The sequence below is a fragment of the Scyliorhinus torazame genome, chromosome 12, assembly GCF_047496885.1.
Source record: "Scyliorhinus torazame isolate Kashiwa2021f chromosome 12, sScyTor2.1, whole genome shotgun sequence".
NCBI lineage: Eukaryota > Metazoa > Chordata > Chondrichthyes > Carcharhiniformes > Scyliorhinidae > Scyliorhinus > Scyliorhinus torazame.
The window spans coordinates 22,275,353-22,290,287 of NC_092718.1; the positions used below are offsets into that span (position 1 = coordinate 22,275,353).

Below are 14,935 nucleotides of genomic sequence, written 5' to 3' on the forward strand. Positions count from 1 at the left end.
TCCAGTGAAGGGGCAATTTAGCGTGGCAAATCCACCTACCCTGCACATCTTTGGGTTGTGGGGACGAAACCCACGCAAACACGGGGAGAATGTGCAAACTCCACATGGGCAATGACCCAGAACCAGGATCGAACCTGGGACCTCGACGCCGTGAGGCAGCGAAGCAGCAGGCCCACTCTTAGGATTATTTCCATCACTGGGGAGCTGAATTCAGTGGTCAGACTGGCTCCTCAGAGATCGGGACACCATTTTGAATGGGTGCCCTGTGCTCTAGGTGGGCTTGAGGGTCAGCCACACCCCCTATCCACAGGCAATGTCACACCCCCATACATATGGGCAGTACCCCACACCCCCACCAAGTGATAACACCCTGTTATGGGGTCATTAAGGCCACCCCACTTCTTGCCTTCCCTCACCCCCTTTTGGGTCCTCCTCTTCCAGGATCACTGCCCTTCACCCTCCCAACCTTCTGGAGGCCCCTTCATACCCACCCTGCACCCCCCATCACCCGCCCGAGCACTGAGGCAGCAACCCCAGTGCCCCTGGGCTCATTGCATAGGCGCCAAGATGATTACTTTGCTCCTCGGATCCCCACACTAGCTCTCCACCAGCTTCACGTTTTTACCCTACTTTCATGGGCATAGTCCCCCTCAAGCCCTGATCTTTGGCCATGCCACACTGGCACCCTGGCAGTGCTTCTGCTGCCTTTGCAGTGCCGGGGTGACATTGCCAAAGTGCCAGCCTGGCAGTGCCATGGTGCCAGCATTCCAGGGGGAGGGTCAGGGGTCCATCCTGCCCTGTCCCTTACCACCCAGGGGCCTCACGTGACCCAGGAGAGCTGGGATCCAGGCTGGGAACGCGCTGGAGAGGCTAATATTTGCCAGGAGACTAACAGATCCTGGGTCAGCATGCCTCAGTGGATTTAAAATCTTCTTAGGCATGTGAAGCTTGGCCCCCCCACTGTGGGCGGGACCTTTATCATGACGCCTTGCAAGACCTGGGTGTATCTCGCGAGGTGTCTTGTCTGATGGGAAGTCCATGCGAGACTTTTACCGGCATCTATTGGACGCCTTCCACTCCTGTTTGGGCACAACGCGGCTAGTAGATCATGCCCAATGTATAAGACAACTGAAGTTAGGAGCATAGAGTCAAGGTATTGTTTAGAAGAATTCAAGGAAGAGCAAACAAAGTGTTCTGGGCTGAAGAGACAATTGCAGTAAATTTAAAGTGAGCCATCAGACTTGAGAGATAGACGGAGGACGTGATTTTACGGCCGTGTCGTGCTTGAGTGAGAGTACAACGTGGCCATTAGATTGCGGGACAGACCAAAATTGAGAACTGCTTAGGGCGCTGATTGGTTTGCAATCTCACCAGCCTGCTCCCATTGGCATAATCTAGATCTCGGCGTAGCATAGTGAAAAACCAATAATCACTATCTAACCATCTCCCGTGATCTAACCGCCTCCACAGCAGGTGGTCACGTGGGCGCTGATTAGCACACCTTTTAAAAACGTGAAGCTGGTGGAATAGCTCGTGTGGGGATCCGAAGAGGTGAGCAACCATCTTGGCGCCTATGCAATGAACCCAGGGGCACTGGGGTTGCTGCCTCCGTGCTCGGGGCGGGTGATGGGGGAGCCTCGGGGGGGGGGGGGCACTGACCCCTGGAAGCCTCTGGCCACGCGACTAAAGGTTATTGCTAATAGGGATTGGCAAACGTAGTTAAGTGAGCACTTCAATCCCCTTCAAGTGGATTCCCGTAGGTAGGCGTGACATGTAGCATGTAGGAGCTATGCCTAGCATCCCAATCATGATGCCTGGACACTGTGCCTGAACACTGCAGGAAGCAACACCACAGCAGCCAATATCCAAACACCTAAGGGCTGGGCCCCACTACCGGGGACATTTCTGTGACCATAGGGTGGTTGTGTGCACCAGGGATGAGACTGGCACCTGGTCCAGGTAACGTTACATGCGAGGGTCTAGGGTACAGGGTCTGGGGCCCGGTGACCAGAGACCCCCGCTGCGGCAAGGCTGTGTGAGCAGGGTGTGTTGGATGGCAGGGGATGTGGGGGAGGGGGAAGCAATGAGGGGCTGGAGGGTCCTGCGGTAGCAGAAACCGCTAGTTGTCAGTCTCTCACCCGCTTCAATTCCTTACAGATATTTCATGAGGTGGATGATATCTTGGACCCCGCGAAGCTGCCCTCGCGGTGCTGCTGGCAGGCCAGGTGGACAGACATGGAGGAGACGGTGGTAGCAGCGCCGATAGAGACTGGAGGCAGCGGCCCATGTGCAGTAGTCCCCCCCACATCCTGAGGAACCGACCACCCATCAGGCGAGGGAGGGGCCCAGAGAGGGAGGCCGGCGATGGCCCAAGGTGCACAGGTGTCGCTGGTCCTTTGAACATGTGACAGACAGCGTGTGCATCAGCAAGGGGACAATGTGTCATGTCCTCATGAACTTGGCACCTCGTGGAGGAGGAGGATACATGCTCCCAGCAGCCATCAAGGTCACCGCAGCCCTGAACTTCTACGCCTCAGGGTCATTCCAGAGTTCGAGCAGGTATTTGTGTGGCATTTCACAAGCTACAGCCCATAAGTGCAACCATCAGGTCACAGATACAATGTTTTCCAGGGCAGCGAACTATATAAACTTTGACATGGACCAGGTCCAGGGGTAGTGGATGGCATGCATGTCGCCTTGCGTGCACTGAGAGTGCCCTACATTAACAGGAAGGGGTTCTACTCCCTGAGCATCCAACTCATGTGCGATCATCACATGAAGGTCATGCATGTGTGTGCACGCTTCCCAGGGAGTGTGCATGACAGCTACATCCTGAGGCAGTTGGACATCCCCAGCCTCTTCAAGGACCACCCCAGGATGACCAGTTGGCTCTTGGGAGATAAAGGGTACCCGCTGAGGAGTTGGCTAATGACGCCAGTAGGGAGGCCAGTGACCGATGGGAAGACCCGATACAACGAGGTCCAATTGGCCACCTGGGGCTATCATTGAGCCATGCAGCGGAGTCCTCAAAATGCATTTCCGATGCCTCCACCACTCTGGTGGTGCCCTGCCGTACACTCCCCAGAGGGTCGCCCGCTTCGTAGTGCTCTGCTGTGCCCTTCATAACCTGGCACAGCAGTGGGGCGGCGTGCTGTAGGTGGAGGATCATGCAGCCAGCTCGGAGGAGGAGGACGCAGAGGTGCCGGACCAGGAGGGGTTGGAGGATGAGCCCGGGGAGGACCTGCAGGACCAGCCAGAAGATGGAGGATAGGCGGTAGTAGTGAGGGTCCGGCAAGCCCGGGGGGCCAGAAAGGCCTTCATCCTCACCTGCTTCGAATAGGATGTGGCTTTGTCCGTCATCCCATCCATTCCCAACTCATCCCACCCTCCCCCATTTTCCCGTTCAGCTCCCCCTATCCACGCTTCCCCTTCCCCCCCAGTGCCCTCTCAGTGATCCTCGATGTGCTTTGCCTTCCTAGCTCTACCGTTGAGTCCAGGTGTGTGCCCAGGATGCACATCAGGATTGGAGGCAGCCAGCTGCTTAACACATCCTGTGAACTTCGATGCCCCTGGCGGGCATTCTCTGAGGGCCATGGGGTCGGAGGGCCTTGGCTGACTGGCACATGCCGCGTGCTACCCTGTTCCGGGGGCTGACTCTGAGACGCGCCATTGCAAGAGGGGTGGAACACGGGGGATCTGGTGGCCGCTGTCGCCACTCAGTAGGGTGGTTCCGGGTTGAACAGTAGTTAAACGGTAGCACAGCGGTTAGAACAGTTACTTCACAGCGCCAGGGTGCCAGATTCGATTCCCGGCGTGGATCACTCTGTGCGGAGTCTGCACGTTTTCCCCAGGTCTGCGTGGGTTTCCTCCGGGTGCTCCGGTTTCCTCCCACAAGTCCCGAAAGACGTGCTGTTTGGTAATTTGGACATTCTGAATTCTCCCTCTGTGTACCCGAACAGGCGCCGGAATGTGGTGACTAGGGGCTTTTTACAGTAACTTCATTGCAGTGTTAATGTATGCCTACTTGTGACAATAAAGATTATGAACCCAGCATCACCTCCTCCCAGTCGGTGTCCATGGGGCCCTGAGGTTCACCTTGGGATGCAGGGGAACTGGCTCGACTCCTGGCTGCCCCTGTGCCATCTGGGTCTGCCAGCTCTGGCGGCTCCCCAATGTCTGCAGCACGGTGTTGATGCCCTCGGTGATGCTCCTCAGTGACTGGAGCGCCCCGGCAATGCCAGCCTACGTCTGGAGTGCTTCGGCAATGCCCACTTGAGACTGGGACATGCTCCGCAGCGCCTCATACTGGGACGCGGACACGGCTCCCAGTGAGCCGGTGATGCTGCCGAGGCGCGTAGCCATGGCCATCACTAACTGAGCCATGCCTTGGACACCACCACTCATGATTTTGACGTGCACCAGGCGCTCCACTGCGGTCGCCACCCTCGCAGTGTTGTCCTCAGTGCCACACGTTGCTGGCGACATCTCCTGTGCCCGTAGCCTCTGGGACTCCTCCAATTGACTATGGACCTGCTGGAGTGTTGCTGACATCTCCCTCTGAATATCACGGCCGCACCCAAGCGTCCCCCAGAAGCCTGACCACTATTGTCGCCCACCGAGGTGTGAGTCTCTGCACTGGTGGAGGGTGGGGATGACAGATGTGCTACGAATATGGTAGTCTCCTTGGAGCTCCCCGCCAAGGTGTTCTCATGGGAAGCCGGGGGGGGGGGGGGGGAGGAGGCACGGGGAAACCACCCTGGATGGACTTGCACCGACGGATAGAGATCCATTTGGTCTGTGGGACGGATGGGTCAGTCTTACGTGGGACAGGCCATCTGGGCAGGGGTTGATGGTTCCTCACATCTGCGCTGTATGCTAACCTCTACATCGGTGACCAATATGCCCTCGGCCACCCCGGGATCTCCAGGGCCTGTTCCTCATAGGGGTTGAAGACTCTGATGTCTCGCACTCCGGCGCCAGTCTGGGCCCTCTCCAATCTGTTGTGGGCAAACTAGGAGGAGGGATGGGGACGGGTTGGGGGGGATGGGGGGAATGGGGGGGGTTAGGAGGGTGGAGGGTTATGCTGGACATGGGTGGGCCGGGGCATGGTATGGTGCTGGCCGGGGTCGGTGCCAGGTGCATGGTCATTGGGAGAAGGTGATAGTTGGGCCGGTGCCAACCCACCCGTGCGGCCCGGTGGAGGTTGTTGATCTACTTACGGCAGCTGGTGCCAGTCCTCCTGATGATGCTCCCTGAGCTGACAGCCTCTGCCACCTCCTCCCAGGCAACACTGGCTGCCCTGTGGCTGATCCTCCTAGCCCCTCGGGGGAATAGGGCATCCCTCAACCATGTCTTATAATCTGGCCAGGTCGGCAACCGTAGGGCTGGTCTCCTCAATGGCATGGTTGTGAGCTGTGTGAGGTTTGCTCTGCGGGATCGGTCTAAGTGCTGCATCCCGTTGAGTGGCAGGGAGCTAACAGGTGCGGTCCCGGCGAGTCAGCCAGCAGGACCATCATCTGCGACGTGAATTTCCTTGGGGCCGTGTTAATTGATCCAATTAATGTTTGAAACTGGTGACGGCCTCACCAGGTCACGCATCCAGAAACTCGCGGCAGTTCCTGCTTGCCACCACACTCATAAACCTTTCCATTAAATCGCGCCCAAAATGTTTGATGTCATTTTAGTGCAGCCTGGGAATCGAGAGTTAAAGGAATTGTAAGTAGTTTGCAAAGCAGCCAAGACAAAGAAATTCTAAAGGAGTTTGTGTAAAATCCTGGACTGTATACAGTGTTAAAAGTAGAGAGGCAGCTTTGTTTAAAAGTGTCATTTGGAAAATGTGGACTGGATTTCAGAATTTAAAGCTTTAATAGAAAGGACTACTATGAACAAAGAATTTAAAACATGTTTTTTTGGATTGGAGCTTGGAAACTCTCATGCGACAACCATCCGGAGGAATATACAGTCATTCACTTGATGGTCAGAATGGAGAGTGTATTTGACTACAGCCATACCGAGGGGAATTTAATGTGCACTGCATTGCTGTGGATCACGCGAAGGCCACACCAGGTAAGGACGACAGATTTCCTTCTCTAAAGGACATTAGTGAACCAGGTGGGCTTTTTTTAACGACAATCAACAATGGTGTTATGGTCATCGTTAGACTTTTAATTCCAGATTATTATTGAATTCAAATTTCGAACCCGAGTCCCCAGAGCATTAATCTTGGTCTCAGGATTACTAATCCAGTGACAATACCACTACACCCTTGAGTTGATTCCACTCAAAAGTAACCACGCCTACATCACCACCTCTCTGCTCCCTCACAACACCGTCAAATGCACATTTTATAATTCTGCCTCTTATCATAAGACCATAAGACATAGGAGCAGAATTAGGCCACTTGGCCCATCGAGTTTGCTCCGCCATTCAATCATGGCTGATATTTTTCTCATCCCCATTCTCTATTATTCCATCTCATCCTCTCCATTTTGTTCTAACCTTCAGTTACTTTTCTGACTTTCCTCTTCTTTCCATTTGCCGACTCTATCTCAAGGCATTCTGTTACCTTGTTTATGATTGTTTGATGTTGCTCCCAGTTCCCTAAGTCTTGCTTCTATTCTACCTGGTATTTTTGTTAACTCCGCAAACATAGCTTGTTCTTCAGGCCTTCTTTTAGTCAACTAATTTCCTGGCCATCCTTTCGCTTTCCTTTCCTATTGACTTGAGCAGAAATACTAAACAACCCGATCCGTATAAAATGAATGAAAATCGCTTATTGTCACAAGTAGGCTTCAAATGAAGTTACTGTGAAAAGCCCCTAGTCGCCACATTCCGGCGCCTGTTCGGGGAGGCTGGTACCTGCGCTGCTGACCTGCCTCGGTCTGCTTTAAAAGCCAGCTATTTAGCCCTGTGCAAAACCAGCCCCTGCAAGCAACATTTCTGAGAGGTGTGTTCAGCCGTTACATAACTGCAAGGCTCAGCGAAATCAAAGCAACAATGAGAGTGTTCCATTTTGTTCGGATGTGTGTCCGAGCCAATGTGCGACCAACCATTCCTTGTGGCAACCCTGTACGAAAATGCCAATCATGGAGTAATCAAAGCATAGAAAGGCGAGGAACAGTTTTTTCAATGTGACTAGAATTTTGGTCAAAGGAAAACTATTTCACCTGAGACCCTGAGTGCAGAACCACCCATTGCAGTGAGATTGATTTTGAGCCAGACCTCAAAAGGTGATAGGATAAGGTGCTCAACTATTGTTTTTTCTTGAAAGAGAATTATGTCCAACATTGGAAATTAGTGGAACCACCTGATTGTCTGGTTCTCGAAACCATATTCTTGATGAAGAGCCAAGGCTCGTAGTGCCACACATCATCTGATCGAAGTGAATAGAGGAGGCAATGAGATAAATCATACCCGACAGATTGAAAGAGGAATGAAGATTGAGAATGGTAAGCCAGTCCAATTTTCAGGGTCGGGGAGTGAAAGGGCGAATTTTTATTTATAATTGACCTCAAGGAATATTTATTCCCTCGATGAGGAACTGAGGAAAGAGGACAGGTTCACATGATGATGGGTTGCGCTACCCACTACGTTGTAATGAATAAACAATGTATTGAAGCTCCTGTACATTAGGAATGACCATAATCATATTGATAAAATCGAGTAAGATGAGGAGGGCTGTGATGGAGGGAGAAAGACTGGCGACTCGAGTTGAGGGGGCGATTGTCTAATTGATTATGAGGCTGTGGTGTAAAGGATTCCAGCGGAAAATACAAGATTGACAAAGAATTCAGATATTTTCAATTTGGGCGACCCTGTGATGAACAACTTTCCTCTGGGAAATATGCAAGCCAGTTTTATCAAATATAACTTTTCTTCAAGCTTTTCCTCTTTGCAAGCAAACACAAGTTTTCTTTGAAGAGGACTGCTTCTGCAGCTCTGTGTTGTCAGTGAGCGCTGAAACGCCAGATAATGGGAGATCTAATAATAACCAGCTGAAAGCAAACTAGCGACATGCCCACTATTTTCCTGCAAAAACCTCTTTGTAGAAGGAACAAAGCTGAATAATGTCAGCAAACTGCAAATTTTTCAGCGTGGGTAAGATGCTGACTGCACCGAGGCGCATCGTAAAAATACAGTTTGCTGCCATACTTCATTAAAAGCCATGATGTGGAGATGCCGGCGTTGGACTGGGGTGAGCACAGTACGAAGTCTTACAACACCAGGTTAAAGTCCAACAGGTTTGTTTCGATGTCACTAGCTTTCGGAGCGCTGCTCCTTCCTCAGGTGAATGAAGAGGTCTGATCCAGAAACACATATATAGACAAATTCAAAGAATCCAAACAATGCTAGGAATGCGAGCATTAGCAGGTGATTAAATCTTTACAGATCCAGAGATAGGGGTAACCCCAGGTTAAAGAGGTGTGAATTGTCTCAAGCCAGGACAGTTGGTAGGATTTCGCAGGCCAGATGGTGGGGGATGAATGTAATGCGACATGAATCCCAGGTCCCGGTTGAGGCCGCACTCATGTGTGCGGAACTTGGCTATAAGTTTCTGCTCGGCGATTCTGCGTTGTCGCGGGTCCTGAAGGCCGCCTTGGAGAACGCTTACCCGGAGATCAGAGGCTGAATGCCCTTGACTGCTGAAGTGTTCCCCGACTGGAAGGGAACATTCCTTCCTGGTGATTTTCGCGCGATGTCCGTTCGTTCCCTTCCAGTCGGGGAACACTTCAGCAGTCAAGGGCATTCAGCCTCTGATCTCCGGGTAAGCGTTCTCCAAGGCGGCCTTCAGGCTACGCAACAACGCCGAATCGCCGAGCAGAAACTTATAGCCAAGTTCCGCACACATGAGTGCGGCCTCAACCGGGACCTGGGATACATGTCGCATTACATTCATCCCCCACCATCTGGCCTGCGAAATCCTACCAACTGTCCTGGCTTGACACAATTCACACCTCTTTAACCTAGGGTTACCCCATCTCTGGATCTGTAAAGATTTAACCACCTGCTAATGCTCGCATTCCTAGCCATTGTCTGGCATCTTTGAATAACACAACTGTCTTGTGCCGGGAGCAACGGGAATTCCCTGACCTGTCGCCTCACAAAGGCCCTCACCTGCATATATCTAAAAGCATTTCCCGGGGGTAACTCAAACTTCTCCTCCAGTGCCCCTAGGCTCGCAAATGTCCCGTCAATGAACAGGTCCCCCATTCTTCTAATCCCCGCCCGATGCCAGCCCTGGAACCCCCTGTCCATCTTCCCCGGGACAAACCAGTGGTTACCCCTGATCGGGGACCACACTGAGGCTCCCACTGCACCCCGGTGCCGTCTCCACTGGCCCCAGATCCTTAACGTTGCCGCCACCACCGGGCTCGTGGTATACTTTGCTGCCGAGAACGGCAGTGGTGCCGTCACCAACGCCCCCAAGCTCGTTCTTTTACAGGACGCCATCTCCATCCTCTTCCATGCTGCCCCTTCTCCCTCCATAACCCACTTGCGGATCATCGCCACATTTGCTGCCCAGTAGTAGCTCCCTAGGTTTGGCAGCGCCAACCCTCCTCGGTCCTTGCTGCGTTCCAGGAACCCTCTCCTTACCCTCGGGGTCTTATTCGCCCACACAAACCCCATAGTACTCCTACCTAATCTCTTGAAAAAGCCCTTGGTGATCACGATGGGAAGGCACTGAAACACAAACAAAAACCTCGGAAGGACCACCATTTTGACCGACTACACTCTACCCGCCAGCGAGAGTGGTAACATGTCCCATCTTTTGAAGTCCTCCTCCATTTGGTCCACCAACCTCGTCAGATTCAGTTTATGTAGGGCCCCCCAACTCCTGGCTATCTGGATCCCCAGATACAGAAAACTCCCCACCGCCCTCCTCAGCGGTAGGTCCCCTATCCCTCTTTCTTGGTCCCCTGCCTGTAATACAAAAAGCTCACTCTTCCCTACATTGAGCTTATAGCCCGAGAACTCCCCAAACTCCCTGAGAGTCTGCATGACCTCCACCATCTCCTCCATTGGGTCCGCCACATACAGCAACAGGTCATCGCGTATAGCGACACCCAATGCTCTTCCCCTCGGACCACCCCCCCTCCATTTATTAGACTCCCTCAGTGATATGGCCAAGGGTTCGATCGCCAATGCAAACAACAGGGGGGACAGGGGGCACCCCTGCCTCGTTCCTCGGTACAGCCGAAAGTACTCCGACCTCCGCCGGTTCGTCACTACACTCGCCACCGGGGCTCTGTAAAGGAGCTTAACCCAGCTGATAAACCCTCCCCCGAACCCAAACCTACGCAACACCTCCCAGAGGTACTCCCACTCTACTCAGTCAAAGGCCTTTTCCGCGTCCATAGCTGCCACTATCTCCGCCTCTCCCTCTTCCGATGGCATCATTATCACGTTTAAGAGCCGCCGCACATTCGTGTTTAATTGCCTGCCCTTTACGAATCCCGTCTGGTCCTCATGAATCACCCCCGGGACACAATCCTCAATCCTCGTGGCCAGCACTTTTGCCAATAACTTAGCGTCCACATTGAGGAGCGAGATCGGCCTGTACGATCCACATTGCAGTGGGTCCTTGTCTCGCTTTAGAATCAAGGAAATTGTCGCCTACGACATTGTCGGGGGCAGGGTCCCCTCCTCTCTTGCCTTGTTAAAGGTCCTCACTAGTAGCGAGGCCAACAGGTCTACGTACTTTCTGTAGAACTCCACCGGGAACCCGTCCGGCCCCGGGGCCTTCCCCGCCTGCATACTCCCCAAACCCTTGCTCAGCTCCTCCAACCCAATTGGTGCTCCCAAACCAGCCACCTCTTGCTCCTCCACCCTCGGGAACCTCAGTTGGTCTAGGAATCGTCTCATCCCCTCTTCCCCCCCTGGGGGCTGGGATCTGTACAGCTCTTCATAAAAGGCCTTGAATACCTTGTTTATTTTCATTACACTCCGAACCGTGGCTCCCCTTCCATCTTTGATTCCCCCTATTTCCCTCGCTGCCATCCTCTTACGGAGCTGGTGTGCCAGCATCCGACTACCTTTTCCCCGTACTCGTAGGTCGCCCCCTGCGCCTTCCTCCACTGTGCCTCCGCCTTCCCCGTGTTCAACAGGTCAAACTCCGTCTGGAGCCGTCGTCTTTCCCCAAGTCATCTTTCCTCCGGGGTCTCTGCGTATCTCCTGTCCACTCTCAAAATCTCCCCCACTAACCTCTCCCTTTCCATGCCCTCTGTCTTCTCCCTATGAGCCCTGATGGAGATTAGCTCTCCCCTGATCACCGCCTTCAACGCCTCCCATACCACCCCCACTCGCACCTCCCCGTTGTCGTTGGCCTCCAAATACCTTTCGATACACCCCCTCACCTTCCCACACACCACCTCATCTGCCAGCAATCCCACATCCAGCCGCCACAGCGGGCGTTGGTCCCTCTCCTCTCCCAGCCCCATTTCCACCCAGTGCAGGGCATGGTCCGAAACGGCTATGGCCAAATACTCCGTCCCCTCCACCCTCGGGATGAGCGCCCTGCCCAGAACAAAGAAATCTATCCGGGAGTAGGCTTTCTGCACGTGGGAGAAGGAAGAAAATTCCCTGGCCTGCGGTCTTGCAAACCTCCACGGGTCCACTCCCCACATCTGATCCATAAACCCCCCGAGCACCTTGGCCGCCGTCGGCCTCGTTCCTGTCCTTGATCTGGAACGGTCCAGTGCTGGGTCCAGCACTGTATTGAAGTCCCCTCCCATTATCAGGCCTCCTACCTCCAGGTCCGGAATGCGCCCCAACATGCGCTTCATGAATCCAGCATCATCCCAGTTCGGGGCGTATACATTTACCAACACCAACCACGTCCCTTGCAACCTACCGCTCACCATTACATATCTCCCTCCATTATCCACTACGATAGTCTTGGCCTCAAATGACACATGCTTTCCCACCAATATTGCCACCCCTCTATTCTTCGCGTCCAGTCCTGAGTGAAATACCTGTCCTACCCATCCCCTTCTTAACCTGACCTGGTCCGCCACCTTCAGATGTGTCTCTTGGAGCATGACCACGTCTGCCTTCAGTCCCTTCAAGTGCGTGAACACTTGGGCCCTCTTCACCGGCCCGTTCAGGCCCCTCATGTTCCACGTTGTCAGCCGGATTGGAGGGGCTCTCACACAGCCCCCCCCCCCCCCCCCCACCCCCATCCCCCACCCCTGCCGACTAGCCATCTCCTTTTCTGGGCCAGTCCCGTGTCCGCGTCTCCCTCGCCCTCCAGTCCCCCAGCCGGGGGACCTCCGACCCGACCACCTCTTCTGTCTCCCCTTCCCTTTCGGCCAGTGCAGCAGCAACCCTTTTGCCCCCCCCTTCCCCCTCCCCTCCCCCTCTTCCCCCCCCCTCCCCTCTCCCTTCCCCCCCCCCCCAGACCCCTGTCTAGCTTTTTTGCTCCCCCCATATCACTCCCGTAAGTCAGCTGACATCTGCTGACCCCGGCTTCCCCCGCCATCCCTTTGACCCCCCCGTATGGGAGTCTCCCAATCAATCGTTCGTTCCCCTTCCCGCCTTTCTTCCCGCACGCGGGAAAAAAAAACCCCCGTGCTTTCCAAAGCCTGCCCCGCCCCCTCTGGCACAGCTCCTGTCGCGGCCTTGTCTCTCTCCCCCAGCCCATATAACATTTCCTGCGCGTGATTGACCCCCTATATACAACCATCATACTTCAACCCTCAAACACCCCCCACCCTCACAAACCCTCAGTTAGAGTCCAACTTTTCAGCTTGTATAAAGGTCCACGCCTCTTCAGGCGTTTCAAAGTAGTAGTGTTGGTCCTTGTGTGTAACCCACAGTCGCGCTGGCTGCAGCATTCCAAATTTCACTCCTTTCCGATGCAGCACCGCTTTGGCCCGGTTGAAACCCGCTCTTCGCTTGGCAAACTCCGTGCTCCAGTCCGGGTATATTCGGATCCCTGCATTGTCCCACTTGCTGCTCCGCTCCTTCTATGCCCATTTCAGGAGCCTCTCTCTGTCTGTAAACCGGTGAAATCTCACCACCATCGCCCTTGGCGGCTCAGTTGCCTTGGGCTTCCTCGCCAGCACCCGGTGCGCCCCGTCCAGCTCCAGCGCCCTCGAAGGGGCCTCCGCGCCCATCATCGCCCCGATCATCGTGCCCGCGTATGCCGCGGCATCGGCCCCCTCCACTCCTTCTGGGAGACCCAGGATCCTCAGATTATTTCTCCTCGACCTGTTCTCCAGGTCTTCGAGTCTTCCCGCCCACTTCTTGTGTAGCGCCTGTTCTGTGTGCAGTCTAGGCAGATTGCTCCATACATGAAAACATAAAATATACAATAAATACATGAGGATACAGTACAGCGGGTGAAGTATACAGTATATAGAATCATAGAATTTACAGTGCAGAAGGAGGCCATTCGGCCCATCGAGTCTGCACCGGCTCTTGGAAAGAGCACCCTACCCATGGTCAACACCTCCACCCTATCCCCATAACCCAGTAACCCCACCCAACATTAAAGGAAACTTTGGACACTAAGGGCAATTTATCATGGCCAATCCACCTAACCTACACATCTTTGGACTGTGGGAGGAAACCGGAGCACCTGGAGGAAACCCACGCACACACGGGGAGGATATGCAGACTCCGCACAGACAGTGACCCAAGCCGGAATCGAACCTGGGACCCTAGAGCTGTGAAGCAATTGTGCTATCCACAATGCTACCGTGCTGCCCGATGCTATAATGCTACAACTGTAGAGAAGATGCGTAGAAAGATCAGCTCCGTCCATAAGATCTGGTCAATCCATAAGAGGGCCATTCAGGAGTCTGATAACAGCAGGGAAGAAGCTGTTTTTGAATCTAATGGTAAGCGTTCTCTAGCTTTTCTACCTTCTGCCCGATGGAAGAGGTTGGAAGAGAGAATAACCCGGGTGGGAGGGGTCTTTGATAGACTGTTGGTGATGTGCACACCTAGGAATTTGAAACTGTCAACCATCTCCACCTCGGCACCATTGATACAGACAAGGGCGTGTATGTCACTTTGCTTCTTGAAGTAAATGACCAGCTCCTTACTTTTGCTGACATTGAGGGAGAGAATGTTGTCATTACACCACTCCACGGAGGTTCTCTATCTCCCTCCTGTACTCTGACTCATCGATGTTTGACCTGACCCAGTACGGTCGTGTCATCAGCAAACCTGTAGATGGAGTGGGAGCTGAAGTTTGCCAGTCATGTGTGCATAGGGAATATAGTAGGGGGCTAAGTACGCAGCCTTGCGGGCACTGGTATTGAGGACTATGGTGGAGGACGTGTTGTTGTTTATCCTTACTTATTGCAGTCTGTGGGTCAGGAAGCCGAGGAGGTGAGTAGCGATCTTTTCTCACAGGCAAAGAGCCTGGGGGTGCTGGGCTTGCCACCACAGTGCTCCGCAGGTGTTGGGGGACCTACGGCTGGGGGCAGGGGACATTCTGTAGGAGTGGATCGCCATTGGAGGGTGAGGGGGGGGAAGGTGCTGGGGGGGCAACCGGGGGCAACCGTGTGTGGCACCACCATGTCAACCCCTGAATTGTGTCTACAGTTCAGGGGGCAAACCCTGTCCCCACCCAACAACACATAACCCCCGCCGACTGCTGAGGCTTCTGGCCATGCAGGTGTAGGCTATTGCTGATAGGGATTTGGCAATCGTGGTTACGTGAACCCTTCACACAACCCAAGTGGATTCCCGTGGGTGGGTGGGCCATGTAGCATGTGGGAGTCATTGCCTCGCATCCCAATCACACCTTGATGCCTGGACACTGTGCCTGAACACTGCCAGAGACATCACCACACACGCAGCAGCCGACATCCAAACACCCGGGGGGGGTGAGACACAGTTCCGGGGACACGGCTGGAGGATGGGTGAGTGCTACGGGGAGGGGAGGGGTAGCTTGGAGAGGTGGGCTGTATTTGAAGGTCGGGCC

General features: G+C 54.0%; 1 long non-coding RNA gene across 1 annotated transcript in view; it reads left to right on the forward strand.

The window, feature by feature from the left end:
* The window catches only part of LOC140387431 (uncharacterized), a 76,140-nt gene that overhangs the window by 28,214 nt on the left and 32,991 nt on the right, over positions 1-14,935 (forward strand). The window contains exon 2 of the long non-coding RNA XR_011933862.1: positions 2,158-2,559. This is a non-coding gene — a long non-coding RNA (uncharacterized lncRNA). The remainder of the gene's footprint in view (positions 1-2,157; positions 2,560-14,935) is intronic.